The sequence below is a fragment of the Micromys minutus genome (genome assembly GCF_963924665.1).
Source record: "Micromys minutus genome assembly, chromosome: 3".
Classification (NCBI taxonomy): domain Eukaryota; kingdom Metazoa; phylum Chordata; class Mammalia; order Rodentia; family Muridae; genus Micromys; species Micromys minutus.
In genome coordinates, this window is record NC_137972.1 from 10,235,860 (window position 1) to 10,257,478 (window position 21,619).

Consider the following 21,619-nt stretch of genomic DNA (forward strand, 5'->3'; position numbering starts at 1 on the left):
GCTCTAGGCCAATGAAAGACCATCTAAAACAAGATGAATTGTGTTCCTGATAATTATACAAAAGATTGTGCTTGGATTTACCACACAAAAATGCATGCGTGTCCACATTATTAATTCATGTCCACATGAATTAAAAAACAAATCATGCCTCAGGATTTCTAAATTTGCTTCCTAATCTTCAAATTTTTCATTTTGTGTGTCACTTATTGTGTATGTGCCTGTGCATGTGCATGTGTGTGTTCAGTATATCATGGTACACATATGTAGAGATCCTAGGGCACCTTCTTGGAATCACATCTTTGTTTCCTCCATGGTTTCCAGAGATCGAGCTCAGGTTGTCAGGCCTGTAGAGATCTTTCCCTGAGTGAGCTATCTCACTGACCTGCTCTCCTCTAATTGATGTGGTTTTGTTTTTTCTTTGTCTCTTTGCTTTGCATGTCTCTTCTAATGCTTCAAATAACTGATACCAATATAGGCTCTCTGTGGTTTCTTCATATTTTAAAATATTCATCTTGAGTTTCTCCTTGGCTATTGTAAACTTTATGAGAGTCCATTCTTCAGAAATGATGATTTTGCTTCCCCTGAGCATCTCTGGGCATTACCTACTCAGATCTACTTTAATTACACATCTTGGCTTGGGATTTACTAGATTGTGCAGATATTGAAAAATTGAAGCATAGATACATAAAAGGGCACAGATGTTGTTAATTGTAAGTAGATGGAATGGGGGGACGCTTTTTTGTTGTTCTGTTTGAAGCCTGTACTTAAAGTCAGCGAATACAGACTTCCAGGTCAAATTAATGCCACAACCTTCTGTTCCATATCTGTAAATTAAAAAAATAATAATTACTGAATCTGAGTCTTATCATATAGCTATGCGTTGACTGTTACTTTCTATGTATTCCATCTTGACTGTCTTAATTAGATTTCTATTGATGTGATGAAACACCATGATCAAACCCAACAGGGGGAAAGGGTTTGTTTCACTTGTAGACACAAACCATCATCCAGGAAGTTAAGGCGGAACCTGGAGGAAGGAACTGATACAGAGACCATGGAGGAGTGCTGCTTCCTGTCTTGTTCCTCATGGCTTGTTCAATAGAATCCTGGTGCCCGGGTATGGTACCACTCAGTGGACTGGATCCCCTTCACATTGATCAATTATGGATCAATCATTATTCCACCAGCTTTCCTACAGCCCGTTTCATGGGGGCAGCTTTCTTTCTTCTTCCATGCTGCTTTTCTGAGGGTGCTCACCCACACATTTCTGCCTCACTGACCTAATGTTCCCCTATGTTGCGGCATCAAGCCTTCATAGGATCAAGGACCTCCACATATATTGATGCCAGATAAGGTTATCCTATGCTGTATATGCAGCTGGAGCCATGGATTCTTTCATGTGTGCTCTTTGGTTGGTGGTTTAATACCTGGGAGCTCTGAGTGGTTGATATTGTTATTCTCCCTATAAGGTTACAAACCCTTTCAGCTCCTTCAGCCTTTCCCTTAACTCTTCCATTGGAGTCTCCGTGCTCAGTCTGATGGTTGGCTGCAAGAATTCACATCTGTATTGGTAAGGCTCTGGCAAAGCATCTCAGAAAACATACATATCAGGCTCCTGTCAGCAAGTACTTCTTGGCATCAGCAATAGTGACAGGGTTTGGTTGCTGCATATGGGATAGATACCCAGATGTGGCAGTCTCTGAATGACCTTTCCTTCAGTCTCTGATCCACTCTTTGTCTCTGTGTTTCCTTTAAACAGGAGAAATTCTGGGTTAAAATTTTGAGAAGGGTGGGTGAGTTCATTCCTCAACTGGAGGCCATGACTAACCTCTGGATACAGCCTCTACAAATTCTCTCTCCCCTTTGTTGGGCATTTCAGCTAATGTCATCCCCATTGCTTTCCTGGAGTCTGAGACATTCTGTTGCCTGCCCCTATTTCCCCATCTCCCATTGCAACACACTTAGCTGCAGTTTCCTCATGCCAAACAATTCTGGCTTGTATCAGTTGACATAAGCCTACCAATCATACTGGTTTTGAACTCACAGCAATTCTCCTGGATAAGTTTTCTGAATACCAAGATCATAGGAATATACCAATATTTTTATTTTCACGAGTTAAAATAAAAAATTTAAATTTTTGGTATATGAGTCAGTAAAGTACCTGTCATGCAATGGTGGGAAGCAGAGTTCAGATCCTTATGTCTCACTTAAAACTTGGTGTGGAGTCTTCCAGTCTCTATCTGCACTCCAGAGTTAATCTTGAGACACAGCTGTCCTTACCCAAATTATGTCCAGAGAGAGCTGGTCTCCCAGGAGTGCTGTCACTCCTAAGTTCGTGGTTCACAGGAGAGATCAACACGTTTGCTCCAATAACTGGTCAAAGAAGGACCCACCAGGAGACCACAGGGCACAGGAACTGAGGAGCAACTGGAGACAAGAACCTTCCAGTTTCCATCAGCTCCCCAGAGCTAACCCTATAACATATCTTCACACCCAAATCCCAGAGAGAACTGGTCTCTCAGGAGTGCTGACACACCTAAGATCGCAGATTTACAGTCTCACAAGAGTAACAGTCTCCAGTCAGAGACAGCAAGACCAACTAACACCAGAGATAACTAAATAGTGAGAGGCAAGCCCTAGAACCTAAGCAACAGAAACCAAAGCTATTTGGCATCGCCAGAGCCCAGTTTGTGGCTACCCCAACACACCAAAAACAAAGATTTAAAATCACATCTCAAGATGATGATAGAGGACTTTAAGAATGACATAAATAATGCCCTTAAAGAAATACAGGACTACACAGGTAAGCAGATAGAAGCCCTTAAATGAGAAACACAAAAATCCCTTAAAGAATTATAGAAAAACACAACAAAACTTGTAAAAGAATTGAAAAAAACCATTCAGGATCTAAAAATGGAAATAGAAACAATAAAGAAATCACAAATAGAGACAACCCTGGAGACAGAAAATCTAGAAAAGAGACCAGTAGTCATAGATGCAAACATCACCAACAAAATACAAGAGATAAAAGAATCTCAGGTGAAGAAGATACCATAGAAAACATTAACACGACAGTCAAAGAAAATGCAAAATACACCTAACCCAAAATATCCAGGACACAGTGAGAAGGCCAAACCTAAAGATAATAGGTATAAAAGAAAGTAAAGATTCCCAACTTAAAGTACCAATAAATATCTTCAACAAAATTATAGAAGAAAATGTCCCTAACCCCCCAAAAATACAAGAAACCTACAGAATTCCAAGTAGACTGGACCAGATGAGAAAATTCTCCTGCCACAAAACACCAGATGCACAAAATAGAGAAAGAAAATTTTAAAAAATGAGGTGAAAAAGTAAAGTAACATATAAAGGCAGACCTATCAGAATTATACCAGACTTCTCAACAGTGATTACGAAAGCCAAAAAGAAGATTCTGGGCAAATGTCATACAGACCCGAAGAGAAAAAAATGCCAGCCCAGGCTACTATATTCAGCAAAGCTCTCATTAACCATAGATGAAGAAACCAAGATATTCTATGACAAAACCAAATTTAAACAATATCTTTCTACAAATTCATCCCTACAAAGAATAATAGATGGAAAACTAAAATACAAGGAGGGAAAGTACACCCTAGAAAAATCAAGAAATTAATCTTTCAAAAAACCCAAAAGAAGATAGCCATACAAACATGATTCCATTTGTAACAACAAAAATAACAGGAAGCACCAACTACTATTTCTTAATATTTCTTAACATCAATGGATTTAATTCCCTAATAAAAAGTCATATACTACCAAACTGGATATGAAAACAGGACCCAGGATTTTTCTGCATACAGGAAACACACTTAATTGACAAAGACAGACACAACCTCAGCATAATACAGACACAACCTCAGTGTAAAAGACTGGAAATTTTTTTCCAAGCAAATAGGCCACAAGAAACAAGCTGGAGTAGCCATTCTAATAGCAAATAAAATCTATTTTTAAAAAAGTTATATTAAAAGAAATGATAAGGAAGGACACTTCATACCCTTCAAAAGAAAAAAATTACCAAGATGAACTCTCAGTTCTGAACATCTATGCCCTAAATACAAGTGTGCCCATATTCATAAAAGAAACTTTACTAAAGCTCAAAACATTGCATCTCACACAATAATAGTGGGAGACTTCAACACCCCTTTGTCATCAATAGACCAATCATGGAAACACAGTGAATCTAACAGAAGTTATGAACCAAATAAATTTAACAGATATATATATATAAAATTTCATCCTAAAACAAAATAATATACCCTTTTCTCAGCACCTCATGGTAGTTTCTCTAAAACTAACCATATAATCAGTCATAAGACAGACCTCAATAGATACAAGGAGATTGAAAGAATTCCATGCATCTTCTCAGATCACAACAGAAACAACAGAAAGCCCACATACATATAGAGGCTGAACAATGCTCTACTCAATAATAATTTAGTTGGAAAAGAAATAAAGAAAAAATTAAAGACTTTTTAGAATTTAACAAAGATGAAGGCACAACATACAAAAACTTATGGGATACAAAGAAAACTGTGCTAAGAGGAAAACTTATACCTCTGAGTGGCTTCAAAAAGAAACTAGAGAGATCATACACTAGCAGCTTGACAGCACACCTAAAAGCTCTAGAACAAAAAGAAGCAAACATATCCAAGAGGAGTAGATGGCAGGAAATAACCAAACTCAGAGCTGAAATCAACCAAGTAGAAACAGAAAGAACTATAGAAAATTAATAAGAACAGGAGTTGGTTCTTTGGGAAAATCAACAAGATAGATAAACCCTTAGCCAGACTAACTAGAGGGCACAGAGACTGTAAACAGATTAACAAAATAAAAAAAAAAAAAAAAAGGAAAATGGAGACATAACAATAGAAACTGAGGAAAAATACTCAAGGGAGGAAATACAGAGACAAAATGTGGAGAGGAACAGAGACTGAATAAAAGACCATCCAGAGACTGATCCACCTGGGGATCCATCCTACATACAGACACCAAACCCAGACACTATTGCAAAAACCAAGAAGAGCTTGCTGACAAGAGCTTGATATAGCTGTCTCCCGAGAGATTCTGCCAGAGCCTGACAAATATAGAGCCAGATTCTCTCAGCCAACCACTGGAATGAGCATGGTGTCCCCAATGGAGGAGATAGAGAAAGAACTTCAGGAGCTGAAAGGATTTGCAACCCCATAGGACAAACAACAATATCAACCAAGCAGAACCCCCAGATCTCCCAGTGACTAAACTACCAACCAGAGAGTACACACGGACTGACTCATGGCACCAGCCACTTATGTAGCAGAGGATGGCCTTGTAGCACATCAATGGGAAGAAAGGCCCTTGGTCCTGTTAAGGCTCAGTGCCACATTGTAGTGAATGCCAAAGCAGGGAGAAGGGAGGGAGTGGATGGATAGGTGGGTCCGGGAGCACTCTCATAGATACAGGGGGAGATGGTATGTGATAGGGGGCTTCTGAAGGGGACACTGAAAAAGGGATGACATTTGAAATGTAAATAAAGAATAATAAATAATAATGTAAATAAAGAATGTCTGGCTGTGTTTCTCTGCATTTGTTCCCATCTGCCACCAGAGGAAGCCTCTCTGGTGAGGATTGGATAAGGCATTGCCATTGTACATCCCTGAGAACAAACCCTTAGTAACACCCACCAGCAAAACCATCAGTAACACACATTTCTCTTCTTTCAGTTGTTTGCTTTGTTTTTGTCTCTTGTTGTGTCCAGATTGGTTTGTTTCATGGAAATAACAAATGCCTGCATTTCCTGCTTCCCAGGGGTGAGCTAAGTCTACAGATGTTTGGGGGTTCGTTATTTGCTTGGTTTGGGTTTGGGTTTGGGTTGGGGTTTGTGCTCAACTCTTTAAAATACTTCTCATTTTAAAAATGGAGTTTTCACAGGCTCTAGAATTGAATATAAAGCCAATTGGTTGTAAACTGTTTACAGTGTCGTCACATCGGTCATCAAGGAAATGTCTACAATTACAGTGATGTAGAAGCACAGAAGGTATCAACAAATATGACATACAATGATTGTTACATACATTAATATAGAAAAAATATGATATTAACAGCAAGGCCTCACAGAAAATTTTGTAAGCTTGTAAGCATACAGAAAAACGTGTTACCATCTTGTTCTGTATTAAGAGGATAAGAGATGAGCTACAGGAAGACAGAAGGCCAGTGCCTGGTTTTTGGAAAACATTTGCAAAAGGACATTTCAGAATCAATGAGATGTTTAATAGGCCACTGTTATGGTTATAATGCAGGTTTTGATCTATGTGACCTCAACTTGTTGTAGGCAGCAGCAACATGTAAGCTGAGGGCCGCGGAGGTTTTCACTTCCTATCCCGAGATGAACACAGCGTGTTTGTCAAGAGCAGCCAAAGAAAACACATGCTTGAAAGAAGTTGCTTTATCTTAACTGCTGGTCAAAACCCTGAGATTCAAATTAGAGAAGACTCAGTTCATGTAACAGAAAATGGGGGCAGAAAAGATGGAGGGAGCAAGAGCTATGTAATACATTTAACTGACTTTTATTTATAAATTTTAAAACTCTCTCTACACTGCCTCAGTTATATGTAAAAAAAAAAAAGTAATGAGAGGTTTAAATTCTAGGTATTGAAAAAATGCCTGGCAAGCTACTTTGCTAAGGACAGTGACTTTTATCTAATACACAGAAAACAATTCCGGAAGACAAATTTAGAGATTCTACCAAAATAGCAGGATGAAATTCAAACTATTCTTTCCCTTTTATTTAGCAAAAACAATCTATAAAATGGATGTAAGATCTTACAATTATTTCCTGAATTTGAATAGTACCTTTCTGGCAAGAATTCAAAATAATTTCCTTTAAGTTCTTATTCAATCGAGAAAGCATTCTGCGAGGATGGAAAATACAGTAAAGACAAAAACATGTTTCTGTCCTCATTTATGAGTAAGAGAATTGAAATGCAGTTGAATTGAGGCTGATGGAATCTGGATTACAAAAACAGTCCGAGTTGCTTATGTTAGGAGCACACCTCTTCTGCTAAAGTTTTGACTCATGTGTGACATTTAGAAGTCCTCTGGTTCCCCATCTCATTTCAACAAGTACTTTTCTCCAGAATTCCCTATTTGGGGGAACTGTTTAAACTCTTCAATCAAATACTAGTCATCTGACAATTATCTTCTAAGTAGCCTCAACTTTTATTCTTTAAACACCCAAAACGATTGCATTTATTTGTAATTTTGGAGCTCCCTCAGCACACTTGAAACAGATGTAACTAGATCCAAGTGGTGGGGAGGTGGGGTACATGATTATGTTGGCAGGGTGTTAGAGGAGGTGGGAAAGGGTCAGTTCAGGTTGGCTATATAGCAAAGTAAAGGTTTTCCTGGGCTAAAAGAGACTCTGTTGAAAGAAAGATGCAAACAGATGGAAAAAAGAAAGAAGAAAGAAAAGGAGAAAGAGAGAGAGAGAATGGCAGGGAGAGAGAGAAATGAAAGTGGGAAAGAAAAATGGAGGGAATAAGAGAAGACTGGTAGGATAAAGGAAGAAAAGAAGGAAAATGAAAGAAGAAAAGAAGGGAAGAAGGAAAGATGATAGGAAAAATGAAAGAAAGAAAGAAAGAAGGAAGGAAGAAAGAAAGGAAGGAAGGAAGGAAAGAAAGAAAGAAAGAAAGAAAGAGAGAGAGAGAGAAAGAAAGAAAGAAAGAAAGAAAGAAAGAAAGAAAGAAAGAGAGAGAAAGGAAGGAAGGAAGGAAGAAAGGAAGTCAGAGACAAAAGAGAGGAAGAAAAGAGGAGAGAAAAAAGGAGAAAAGAGGAAAATTAAGTAAATTGTTTGCCATTGCTGAGTAGAAGGACCATGTGTTTATTATCTTTGTTTACATATTCTTGGAGCCAAAGACATAGTAGACCCTAAAGGTAAATTTCTGCTCAATGAAATTTTTGACATAATTTTCCCTGAGATTTATGGGAATTAGTGACATAGAAAAACTACTATTGCATGTCTATATCAGCATAAATTTAAGAAAAAGCACAATGTTGACCTGAACTAAGGTAAATACTGCTGGCCACTACCACACACTCAATGCTGGCTTCCTACCTAGACAACCTAGAATATTCATAGTCATGAGAAGCCCTTCTTTGTTGTAGTCTACACAGTATCATCCTTACAAACTTACCTCAGCCATGATCTATGTATTTCTTTCCCCTTCTATTTTCTTGTTATTCTCTACCAGTTGTTCACACATCAGAAAGTCCTCTCTGGGTTGGGGCTATGGCGATGAGAATAGATGTTCACAGTGCTGGCTAGTAGGAAAGACAGAGAGGATGGCTGCTTTCTCATCCTCACCCTTTACTTTTCAACATCTCCAACTCCTCCCTGAACTCTCAGACAGAAGATAGAATTTTGAGATGGGTGTGACTCTGCTGTTTTATCTTATCATGTGATCTCAGCATATTGTACATGCTCAGTATATGCTAAATAATTCATCAGCACATGGAAAGAGGTTAGCAGACATCTCTAAAACATCAGAAGAGCCAAGATGACTGATGACCAAAGGAAGCATCACTCACCCCAAGAACCAGTAATGGCATTGTTACACCCAACAGATTATCAACCCAAGTGGAGCCGTAAGCCATATGTCTACACAGATCAGTTGCAATCTCTTACACTTGTCTCTTAAGGGCAATAGAAATGCTTTTGGGTTCAAATACCACATGAACAATTTTCTGCTTGTCCATTATGTTGCTAACTGGAGTACAGAGAAAAGGCATGGTCTGACAGTTAACGAAGAAGCTGTGTAAGAGGTATTAAGATCAGCAAATGCAGAGAGAATGACTTATATATCGATGATTAAGAATCAGGGTTTAAATGTCATAGATCAAAGCAGATACCCACTAGCATGGAGACTTCAGCCCTTGCATTTTTTTAAGTTTGTGTTCATTGGGTTCATTATACATGACAGAGCTTTCGAACTACGAGCTAACTGATGCACCTCCTCTGCCATCATCATAAAAATAAATAAAGAACATTCTCAACTTTGATTGTTACTTAACAACCAATAATCAGCTCATGAATGCACTAAAGCCTGTTAGGGATGTAGATGCCATTTGGTGTTCTACATGGTATAGCGAGGGCATCATTCTAAGCAGGGCTTCCTACCGTGATCCGCACATGACTGTATCCTTTGTTTCACCTTAAGCCAAAAGCAGTTCCAAGCTAAATGCCGAGCTCACTAAGTTACAGATTTAGCATCTCTCCGAGGTGCTTGCTCGCATGGTGCATTAGCCTGCTGCACGGGTTGATTAGCAATGCTCTCTTGGAGTAGTGTATTGACTCTCGTGGGCACTTATCATTTATCATAGTTATGTTCATTTTATTCTTATCCCAATAATGACAGCTTTCATGTAAAATGAAAGGGGAAAATAAGATTAATACATCCTTAGCACACCTTCAACACCACACACAAATACTCTGGCTGCTGAATCAAGTGAATATCTTTTCTGAATTTGGATTTTATTATCAATATTATTACTTCTCTTGGTCAAAATGATCTGAAGACAATCACATGTCGCCCTTTCAGGAATGATCAAGAAATAAAGATGGCAATAGGGGATGAGGTGGGGGTGGGGATTGAAGGAGCTTTTGCATGTTCAATTGAGTAATGTGATAGAAAACCACCCAGCAATCTGGCCAAGCTGCTGCTGCTGCTCAAACATGGTTATTCAAGAGCGTATTGAAGTGATATCCTCAGCGCGTACGTACAGCAATTTTGAAAATGTTTTTATGTTGATTGCCAAAGCCTTTCTTGCCATGAAATTTATCAAGGACAACCTTCTTCTATTAAAAAGAAAAAGTCCTGGTTTAAAACTAAGAACCCAGACAGTCATTATGACCATGCCTATAATACAGAAATCAGGAGGCTGAAGAAGGAGAATAGAGAGCTTGCGGCCACCCTAGGCTAAATAGTAAGCTCTGTGCTAGTCTGGTCTGAATCTTGTCTCAAAAAGAATCCAAGACTCCTACTGTGGCTGGGATCCATGTTCATGTCTGTGGTGGTTTGAAGCTTGGCTCAAAGAGTGGCACTGTAAGGAGGTGTGGCCTTGTTGAAGTAAATGTGGGTTTTGTTGTTGCTGTTTCAAGTTTAAATTTTGCTTTCTTTTTGCTTTAAGTTCAGTAAAAAGTCAACTGAGACAAATTATTTTGACTTCTCATATTTTCAAATAAATTTTATTATTTATTTAGAGGTAGTATGTGCATCTCCCCAAGGTCAAAGAGTAACTTGTGTTTACACATCAGAGGGCGGGTGCATGAACCCATCAGGGGTCAGAGGTCAACTTGATGGAACTCCTGAAGGTCAGGGGAAAGCATGTGTATATACCTGGAGAAGGTTCCCTGTATTTCTCTGGAATAGAGGAAAACTTTTGTGTGTACACTGGGGAAGGCCTTTCCATGTCCTTGGAGTCAGTGGTCAACTTAATTTGATTTTCTTCTTCCACTAAATGGGTTCCTGTGGCCAGTGATAGGAGCTCAGGCATGGGAGAAACCTCTAGCCCCAGTCTGTACTTTTAAGGAATGTTTTAAAATTCATTTACACTTAAGGCCATCATCTGCTACATAAGTGCCTGGAGCCATGGGTTGCTCCATGTGTGCTCTTCGGTTGGGGGTTTAGTCTGGGAACTAAAGCTCCACTGGGAGCTCTGGGGGGAGTCTGGTTGGTAAATGGATGGAACTAGAAAGTATCATCCTGAGTGAGGTAACCCAATCACAAAACAATACACATGGGATGCTCTCACAGATAAGTAAACATTAGCCCAACAGCTTGCCATATTCAAGATACAACTCACAGACCACATGAAGCTCGAGAAGAAGGAAGACCAAAGTGTGGATGCTTCAGTTCTTCTTAGAAGGGGGAACAAAATACTCATAGGAGGAAATACAAAGACATGTGGAACAGAGACTGAAGGAAAGGTCATCTAGAAACTACCCTAACTGTGAATACATCCCATATACAGTCACCAAAGCCAGACACTATGGTGGATGCCAAGAAGAGCTTGCTGACGTGAGCTTGATATAGCTGTCTCCTGAAAGGTTCTGCCAGAGCCTGAACAATACAGAGGCGGATGCGGATGCGGATGCGGATGCGGATGCGGATGCGGATGCGGATGCGGATGCGGATGCGGATGCGGATGCGGATGCGGATGCGGATGCGGATGCCCACAACAAACAACTGAACTGGGAACAGGGTCCTCAATGGAGGAGTTAAGGGACTGAAGGGGCTGAAGGGGTTTGCAACCCCACAGGAAGAACAACGTCAATCAATGGGTCCTCCTCCTCCTCCTTTTTCTTTTTTATTGCTAAGTCGTTCATTTTCCCAGCATCCTTTCTTCTTGAAGTAGGCACATTGGTTTTTCTTTAATGGTGGCCTATTCATTCACTGCCTCCCTCTCACTTGCTGAGCCAGAGTAGTTAATTATTTGATTTTTTTTTTTTTTTTTTTTTTTTTTTTTTTTTTTTTTTTTTTTGGGTAGGGCTGCCACTATGACCCTAATATGTCTTTCTTTCCTTTTGGTTTTCAATCAATTTTCTGTTATTAAACATTGTGGGGTTTTTTTTTTTTTTTTTGTTTTTTTTGCTATTTCTAGTTACTGGAACATGTTCATACCTTAAAATCACTCTAACTTTTACAACTTGTTTCTGGTATCTGGGATGACAAAGGCAGTGTTGAGTGCCCACATGTTTGTTTGTTTGTTTGTTTGTTTGTTTGTTTGTTTGTTTTGGTGTTTCTAAATCTATGAGTGTGTGGATGCTGTGAGCCTCTAGAAAGCATGATAGGAACAAACACAGTTGGATGCTCTGAAGTTCCCTGTATGACATCACTTACCTTTGACACATTTGTGGGCTTCCATGCCTCTGCTTAGTGCCCAGCCAGGAAAGTCTGGTGAAAAGTGTCTGGAACCTCATACCTTGGTCAGAATTAGGATCTTAAAGGTAAGACAGAAACACACTGTCAATTTGATAATCATTGTCAGCCAGTGATCCACATCTAGACCCTCTCTTAGCTTCATACTTTACGTTGCCCCCCTTTTTTTCTGATGTGAACTGGGGAACAGTAACTGTTGATAATCATCCCAGTGGGGCTAGTGAGTATCCAAGAGTCTTGAGGAGAGAGGTGTGTGCCTGTGGTTTCTCAGAGAAAGGGGGTTCTGGGACTTCCAGGTGTAGAGGTCACCAGTGTAAAAAGAAAGACATAGCATGAACGAGGGTGAGGACTTCTCCCTCAGGTCCTCTGAGAAGTCAGAAGAGTGCAGGGAGTCAGAGATGAAAACTGAGCTGGATTCGGGAAAGGAGCACAGTTGGGGCTATTGTGGGTGTGCAGGGAAGACAAACTCTGGGCTTGCAGTGGAAGAAAAGTAAAGGTCCTCAGACATGTGGTCATCCATTATCTAGGGACATAAGGCAGACTGGTTCTTTTAAGCTGACATTTTACCCAACCAATTAATCACCCAGCACCGGATTCTTCCACTATTACAAATAGAAAATTTAGTATACAAATTCAGATAGTATCAGATTGTCTTCTGAACTTGAAAGGTTACCCAGACTTTGAAGTATAAGCTAAACCTCAAGGACTTAGCTCTGTTTGACTGTATAATTTACATTGCCCCATACTCTCCTCATAACTAAATATAAGACTCAAAACTCCAGTGTTGGTTCCATGAGATTATTGCTATATAGGAAATCTACGCATAATTAAGGGAAACTAGTTCAAACACGATTAGTTTATGACAAACAAAATTATGATAATATGAACAAGTGGGAGGGTTTGATTCTTAAGTCCTACAGTGCGACATCACCAAGTGAGGTCATGGGTTGTGGTTTTGTTGCCTGTCCCTGTATCCTCATAGGACATAGGTGGTGATTGTCGTGCCTGTCTCTGCATCCTCCACTGTCTTTTACCACTGCCACAGGCCATAGTTAGACCTGATGGACTAATGGCCTAATCTGCAATGGCAAATTCTGTGTTCCACAATAAAGCATCCCAGTACAAGAATAATAATTATGTAGTTTTAAGTTCACTCTTCTACTACTGCAGGAAATAGTCATTAAATACATCAAGTTTGAATTATATTGGTGGAAAATACAACAAAAGTAGATATCCAACATATAATACTTTTAAATAAATCGTATCTGTCTTCTTGTCAGGAGAGACAATTCCTATGCCAGGTGGCAGATGATGTATGCATGCTTAACAGAAGAATTAAATTGACTTCAAAAACTTCATTGTTCCTAGTTTTAAAATGCTCTCAATAATGGGAAGTTAGTTGTGATTTTCTTTCAAAGGATCTCAAAAGTGGCTCTTACTATTTGATGCTAATTTAGAACAGTTAACTATTATGTAATTCTTTGTCCTTTTGAGATCTTGGTGGAATATACAAGCATGTATACATGCACACATACATACATGCATACTTACACACATATATACATACATACACACATAAATACATACATACATACATGCTTACACACACACACACATACATATATACACACACACACATAAATACATACATACATACATACATACATATGTTCATTTTAGAGTAATTTTTTAAATAACCTTTATTTTTTTTTCTAAAAGCAATAATCAGAAAATTTCACATGAACATATGTCAGTGCATAAGTCATTTGGCTCTTTACACTTGAGCAATAGATGAAGAACATACAAATTACTCATTGTTATCATGCCAGTAACATATTTCAGACAAGCCGAAGTGTTCAAAACTATTATGTTTACAATCCACACGAATAATAATATCTTACCAAAATAAACACATGTCGCGTGCACAGCCCTGTTTACCCTAAAATGTTATTGATGGACCATTAAGAAACCTATTTTACAGCCGGAAAGGCGGCTCGTACAGGCTGAGCAACTGTGACCTGGAACAAATCTTAGGAACTTCTGTTCCCACCAGGAGTCGACTTCAGGATGCAGAGCGGAGCCTGGCCCAACCGCCAGCCGGAAAGGCAGCTTGTACAGGCTGAGCAACTGGTGAGTGGGAGACCTAGGCTGCTGTGGAGCAGAGGGATCTCTGCGGAGTGCACACGGAAAGGGCACCCCCTGCCCTGACCTGCCCTGTCCTCCCCGATCCAGTGACCGGGAACAGATCTTAGGAACTTCTGTTCCTACCCGGAGACGACTTCAGGACGCAGAGAGGAGCCTGGCCCACCTGCCAGCCGGAAAGGTGGCTCGGAGAGGCTGAGCATCTATGACCAGGAACAGATCTTAGGAACGTCTGTTCCCACCCGGAGGCGACTTCAGGACGCAGAGCGGAGCCTGGCCCAGCTGCCACCCGGAACCTGGGCTGCCGGGGAGTAGAGAGATCTCTGTGAAGTGCACACGGAAAGTGTACCAGGGACACAGACCAGATACAAGGGAAAGGCAAGAACATATCACTGACAACAAAATGGCAAGAGGAAAGAGAAAGAGTATATCCCAAGGAAACCAAGACAATCTAGCAACACCAGAACCCAGCTCTCCGATAGTAGCAAACATCGGAATTCCAAACACTCCAGATTAAGAAGACACAGACCTGAAATCATGCCTCAAGACGCTGATAGAGTTACTTAAACAAGAAAGGGAGGAAAAGCAAAAAGATTCAGAAGCTTTTAAAGAAGAAACAAGAAAAACACTCAAAGAACTCAAAGAACGAGACGAAAACAGAACCAAAGAAATAAAGGAATGGAAGAGGGAAATTAAAACAGAAATTGACACAATAAAGAAAGCGCTAAAAGAGATAACCCTAAAGTTAGAACACCAAAAAAAGAAATCAGGAGTCACAGAAGCAAGCATTTCCAACAGATTACAAGAGATCGAGGAGAGAATCTCGGGGGCAGAAGACAACATTGCAAACATAGACAAAACAGCCAGAGAAGATGCAAAAAACAAAAAGCTCCTAACCCAAAATGTCCAGGAAATACAAGACACAATGAGAAGACCGAACCTAAGGATAATAGGAATAGAAGAGGGAGAAGAGTATCAACTAAGAGGCACAGTAAATATCTTCAACAAAATCATAGAAGAAAACTTCCCTACCCTCAAGAATGAGATGACCACGAGCATAAAAGAAGCCTTCAGAACTCCAAATAGGTTGGACCAGAAAAGAAATACCTCCCGACACATAATAGTAAAAACATCAAGTGCCCAAAGTAAAGAAAGAATACTAAAATCAGTAAGGGAAAAAGGTCAGGTAACATATAAAGGCAGACCAATCAGACTCACACCCGATTTCTCAACAGAGACTATGAAAACTAGAAGAGCCTGGACAGACATCATGCACTAATTAAGAGAGCACAAGTGCCAGCCCAAGCTGCTATACCCAGCAAAACTATCAATCACCATCGATGGAGAGACAAAGATATTTCAAGACAAATCAAAATTCACACAATATCTGACCACAAACCCAGCACTACAACGAATTATAGGTGGAAAACCCAATACAAGGAGGGAAAATACAGCCTAGTAAAAACAAGAAAACTCCTAAACAAGAAAACTAAAAGAAGAAAAAAACACAGACACAACTCAACCCAAAAAAGCAAAAATGGCAGGAAACAGAAACAATTATTCCTTGATATCTATTAACATAAATGGTCTCAACTCCCCAATAAAGAGACATAGACTATCAGACTGGATACATAAACAAAATCCAGACTTTTGCTGCATACAGGAAACTCATCTCAGAGACAGAGACAGACACTATCTCAGAGTAAAAGGGTGGGAAAAAAACTTCCAAGCAAACAGCTCCAAGAAGCAAGCTGGAGTGGCTATTCTAATATCGAACAAAGTAAATTTCCAACCAAAAGTTATCAAAAAAGATAAAGAAGGACACTTTTTACTCATTACCGGGGAAATCTGTCAGGAGGAACTCTCAATCCTTAACATATATGCTCCAAATAAAAAATGACCCACATTCATAAAAGAAACTCTACTAAAGCTCAAAAAATACATTTCACCCCACACAATAATAGTGGGAGACTTTAATACCCCACTCTCACCAATGGACAGATCAGGGAAACAGAAACTGAACAAGGACACTGCAAAACTAGCAGAGACTTTGAACCAACTAGAATTAATAGATATATACAGAACATACTATCCTAAAGTAAAAGAATACACCTTCGTCTCACCACCCCATGGCACCTTCTCGAAAATTGACCACATAATTGGACACAGAACGAGCCTTCATCGATATAAGAAGATTGAAATACTCCCATGCATCCTCTCAGATCACCATGGTCTACGGCTGGTATTTAACAACAACAAAGACAACAAAATGCCCACATACACATGGAAACTAAACAACGCTCTGTTAAACGATAGCAGGGTCAAAGAAGAAATAAAGAAAGAAATTAAGGACTTTCTAGAATTCAACGAAAACGATAACACAACATACCCAAACCTATGGGATGCAATGAAAGCAGTATTGAGAGGAAAACTCATAACCCTAAGTGCTTCCAAAAAAAAAAACTGGAGAGAGCTCACATCAGCAACCTGACAGCACAGCTAAAAGCCCTAGAACAAAAGGAAGCAGATATACCCAAAAAGAGTAGACGGCAAGAAATAATCAAAATTAGGGCAGAAATAGACCAAATAGAAACAAAAAAAACCATTGAAAAAATCAACAAAACAAAGAGTTGGTTCTTTGAGAAAATCAACAAGATTGATAAACCCCTAGCCAGACTAACTAAAGGGCAAAGAGAGAGTATCCAAATTAACAAAATCAGAAAGGAAAGTGGTGACATAACAACTGAAACTAAGGAAATTCAAGAAATCATCAGATCCTACTACAAAAACTTATACTCTGCAAAATTGGAAAATCTGGAGGAAGTGGACAAATTCCTAGACAAATACAAGGTCCCAAAGTTTAACCAGGACCAAGTAAAGCATCTAAATAACCCTATAACACCTAAAGAAATAGAAGAAGTCATCAAAAGCCTCCCAACCAAAAAAGCCCAGGTCCAGACGGGTTCAGTGCAGAATTTTATCAGACATTTATTGGGGATATAACACCAATATTCGCCAAACTATTCCAAAAGATAGAATCAGATGGAATATTACCCAACTCATTTTTTGAGGCTACAATAACCCTCGTACCTAAGCCACACAAAGACCCTACAAGGAAAGAGAACTTCAGACCAATCTCACTTATGAACATTGATGCAAAAATACTCAACAAAATCCTTGCAAACCGAATCCAAGAACACATCAAAACCATCATTCATCATGACCAAGTAGGCTTCATCCCTGGGATGCAGGGATGGTTTAACATAAGGAAATCCATCAATGTAATCCACCATATAAACAAACTTAAAGACCAAAATCACATGGTCATCTCACTAGACACTGAGAAAGCATTCAACAAAATCCAACACCCCTTCATGTTAAAAGTCCTGGAAAGAACAGGAATCCAAGGCCCATATTTAAACATAATAAAAGCAATATACAGCAAACCAACAGCCAACATCAAACTTAAAGGCGAGAAACTTGAAGCAATCCCACTAAAATCAGGGACTCGACAAGGCTGCCCACTCTCTCCCTACCTATTCAACATAGTACTGGAAGTCCTGACTGGAGCAATTAGACAGCAAAAGGAGATCAAAGGGATACAAATCGGAAAGGAAGAGATAAAAACATCACTCTTTGCCGATGACATGATAGTGTACTTGAGTGACCCCAAAAATTCCACCAGAGAACTCCTACAGCTGATAAACAAGTTCAGCAAAGTGGCCGGATACAAAATTAACTCAAACAAATCAGTAGCCTTCCTATACTCAAAGGACAAACATGTGGAGAAAGAAATTAGGGAAAAGGTACCCTTCAAAATCGTTACAAAAACTACGAAATACCTTGGTGTGACTCTAACTAACCAAGTGAAGGACCTGTATGACAAGAACTTCAAACCTCTAAAGAAAGAAATTGAGGAGGATCTCAGAAAAAGGAAAGATCTCCCATGCTCATGGATCGGAAAGATCAACATCTTAGAAATGGCCATCCTACCAAAAGCAATCTACAGATTCAATGCAATCCCCATCAAAATTCCAACCCAGTTCTTCATGGAATTGGAAAGATCAATGTGCAATTTCATATGGAATAACAAAAGACCTAGAATAGTGAAATCCATCCTCAACAACAAAAAAACATCTGCGGGAATCACTATCCCTGACCTCAAGCTATATTACAATGCAATTGTGCTGAAAACTGCATGGTACTGGTACAGAAATAGGCAAGTGGATCAATGGAATAGAATAGAAGATCCAGAAATGAGCCCTCATGTATATGGTCACCTGATTTTTGACAAAGGAGCAGTAAACATTCAATGGAAAAAGGACAGCCTATTCAACAAATGGTGCTGGTCCAACTGGCACTCAACATGCAAAAGAATGAAAATAGACCCGTTCTTATCTCCTTGTACAAAGCTCAAGTGTAAGTGGATTAAAGATCTCCACATTAAACCAGATACACTGAAACTATTAGATGAGAATGTAGGGAAAACCTTAGAACACATAGGCACAGGAGAAAATTTCCTGAACAAAACACCAATGGCTCAAGCTCTAAGGTCAAAGATTAACAAATGGGACTTAATGAGATTGCAAAGTTTCTGTAAGGCTAAGGACATCGTCAAGAAAACAAAACGGCAACCAACAGAATGGGAAAAGATCTTTACCAACACCACATCAGATAGAGGCCTAATATCCAAGGTGTACAAGGAACTCAAAAAGCTAGACACCAGAGAATCAAATAACCCTATTAAAAAATAGGGTACAGAGCTAAACAAATCATTTTCAGTTGAGGAACACCGAATGGCAGAGAAACATCTGAGGAAGTGCTCAACATCCTTAGCCATCAGGGAAATGCAAATCAAAACAACACTAAGATTCCACCTCACACCAGTCAGATTGGCCAAGATCCAAAACTCAGATGACAGCAGATGCTGGCGAGGCTGCGGAGAAAGAGGAACACTTCTCCATTGTTGGTGGGGTTGCAAGCTAATACAACCACTCTGGAAATCTGTCTGGCGATACCTCAGAAAATTGGATATAGTACTACCTGAAGACCCAGCTATTCCACTTCTGGGCATATACCCCAGAGACACTTTAATACACAACAAAGATATATGCACCACAATGTTCATAGCGGCTCTATTTATAATAGCCAGAAGCTGGAAGGAACCCAGATGTCCTTCAGAAGACGAATGGATACAAAAATTGTGGTACATTTACACAATGGAATACTACTCAGCCACCAGAAACAATGACTTAACCAAATTCTTAAGAAAATGGCTGCATCTAGAGAGGATCATCCTGAGTGAGATAACCCAGTCACAAAAGAACAGACATAATATGCAGTCACTGATAGTGGGATGCTAACCCCAGATGCTTGCACTCCCCCAGAAACAACTCACAGACTGTATGAAGTCCAAGAAATAAAGAAAACAAAAAATATACATATATTCACAAAACAAGAAAAAAAAAGTAAATATTCAAGGTTAAAGGGACAATTTCATGTCAAAGACACAAGGCTTGAAAGACAAACCATACAAATATTGTTAAACTGGAATCTGTAGTTTGCACGAGCCAGACCTCTTATGTGAACTACAAATTTTGCTTCACTTGATGTGCTAACTTTGTTAACACGACATGAGCTAATAACTAAAAAAAAAAAAAAAAAAAAAAAAGAAAAGAAAAGAAACCTATTTTAGTCTCCTTAGCCATCTTGGTTCAAAAATATTTAATTACCATAACGTTTACATGTATTGTTTCAAACTAAGCAAACCTCATCTAACATTATGTGGTTTTACTTTTCTGTAAATAAATCTCCACTGACTAGGAACTCATACCACTTTTCTGATCTGAAGTGCAGAAGAAAAATTTAAAGAATCTTTCTGAAATTTCCAGTGGCAAACAGCTCAAATAATAGCTATGACTTGACTATATGGGCTCAGAAATTCACCCATTGCCTTTTCTTTCTTTCTTTCTTTCTTTCTTTCTTTCTTTCTTTCTTTCTTTCTTTCTTTCTTTCTTTTCTTTTCTTTTCCTTTCTTTTCTATTCTTGTCTGTCGGTCTTTCTTTGTACCCCAAGTGCTGTTCTCCTCCCAGTTCTACCCTCACAGTGTCCTCTCCCCACCCCCCACCTCTTCTCCTCTGAGACAGTGCCCTTACCCTGGTATATCAAGACTCTACAGGGTCAGACACATCCTTTTCTACTGAAGCCAAACAAGGCATCACTATGTGCTGGGGGCCTAGGTCCAGCCCATGTTTACTTTTTGGTTTGGTGGCTTAGTTTCTAAGAGCTGTTAAGGGTCCAAGTTAGTTGATGCTGTTAACCTTTCTGTGGCATTCCTATCCCCTTCTGGACCTTCAATCCTCCTTCTATACGAGTCCCCGACCTCTTCCCAATGTTTGGTTGTGGACGTCTGCATCTGCTTCCATCATCCTTTAGACGCTGTTCCATCTTTGTCCCTGCATTTTTTCAGACAGGACAATTTTTCTGGTCAAAGTCATTGGGTTCTTTGAGGGTGGGGCGTAAGTGTCCTTATCCCTCCACAGCATGTCCTGACTGGTTACAGAAGGTCTCTTCTGTTTTCATATTCCCACCATTAGGAATCTTGCCTAAGGTCATCCGAATTGACTCCTGGGAGCCTCCTTCATCCCAGATCTCTGGGGTTTCCGAGAGATTACCCACATCCCACACCACCAGTAGTTCATATCTCCATTTATTCTCCTGCCCTTCTGGTCCTCTCTCTTACCTCCCCTACACTTGATCATGACGCCCTCAATTCCCCTCCTTATCCCCTCTCCACACAGGTTCATTCCTCCCTCTGCCTCCTAAAACTATTATTTCCCCTTCGAAGCGAGATTCAGGCATCCCCATCTGGGACTTCCTTCTTGTTTAACTTCTTAGGGTCTGTGAGGTGTACCATAGGTATCCTGTGCTTTATGGATAATATCTACTTATCAGTGAGTACATTCTGCACATGTCCTTTTGGGTGTAGGTAACTTCACTTAGGTTGATAATTTCTAGTTCCATCCATATGCTTTCAAAATCATGATGTCCTCAGTTTTAATGGCCAACTAGTATTCCATTGTGTAAATGAACCATATTTTCTGTAACCATTCTTTGGTTGAGGGAAATCTGGATTGTTTCTAGTTTCTGGTTATTACAGAAATTAATACAGTTATAAGACTGCTATGAACATAGTGAAGCCCATGTTTTTGTGGCATTGTGAGGTATCTTTTGGGTATATGCCCAAGAGTGGTATAACTAGGTCTTCTGAGAGACCACCAGATTGATTTCCAGAGTGGTTGCACAAGTTTGCAATCTCACCAGCAATGGAGGAGTGTTGCCTGTTCTCTACATCCTTACAAGCATGTGCTGTTGCTTGAGTTATTTATTGATCATAGCCATTCTGATTGGTGTAAGGTGTGTAAAGTGGAATCTCAGGGTAGTTTTGATTTTAATCTCCCTGATGACTAAGGATGTTGGACATTTTCTTAAGTATTTCTCGGCCATTCAAAATTCCTCAGTTGAGA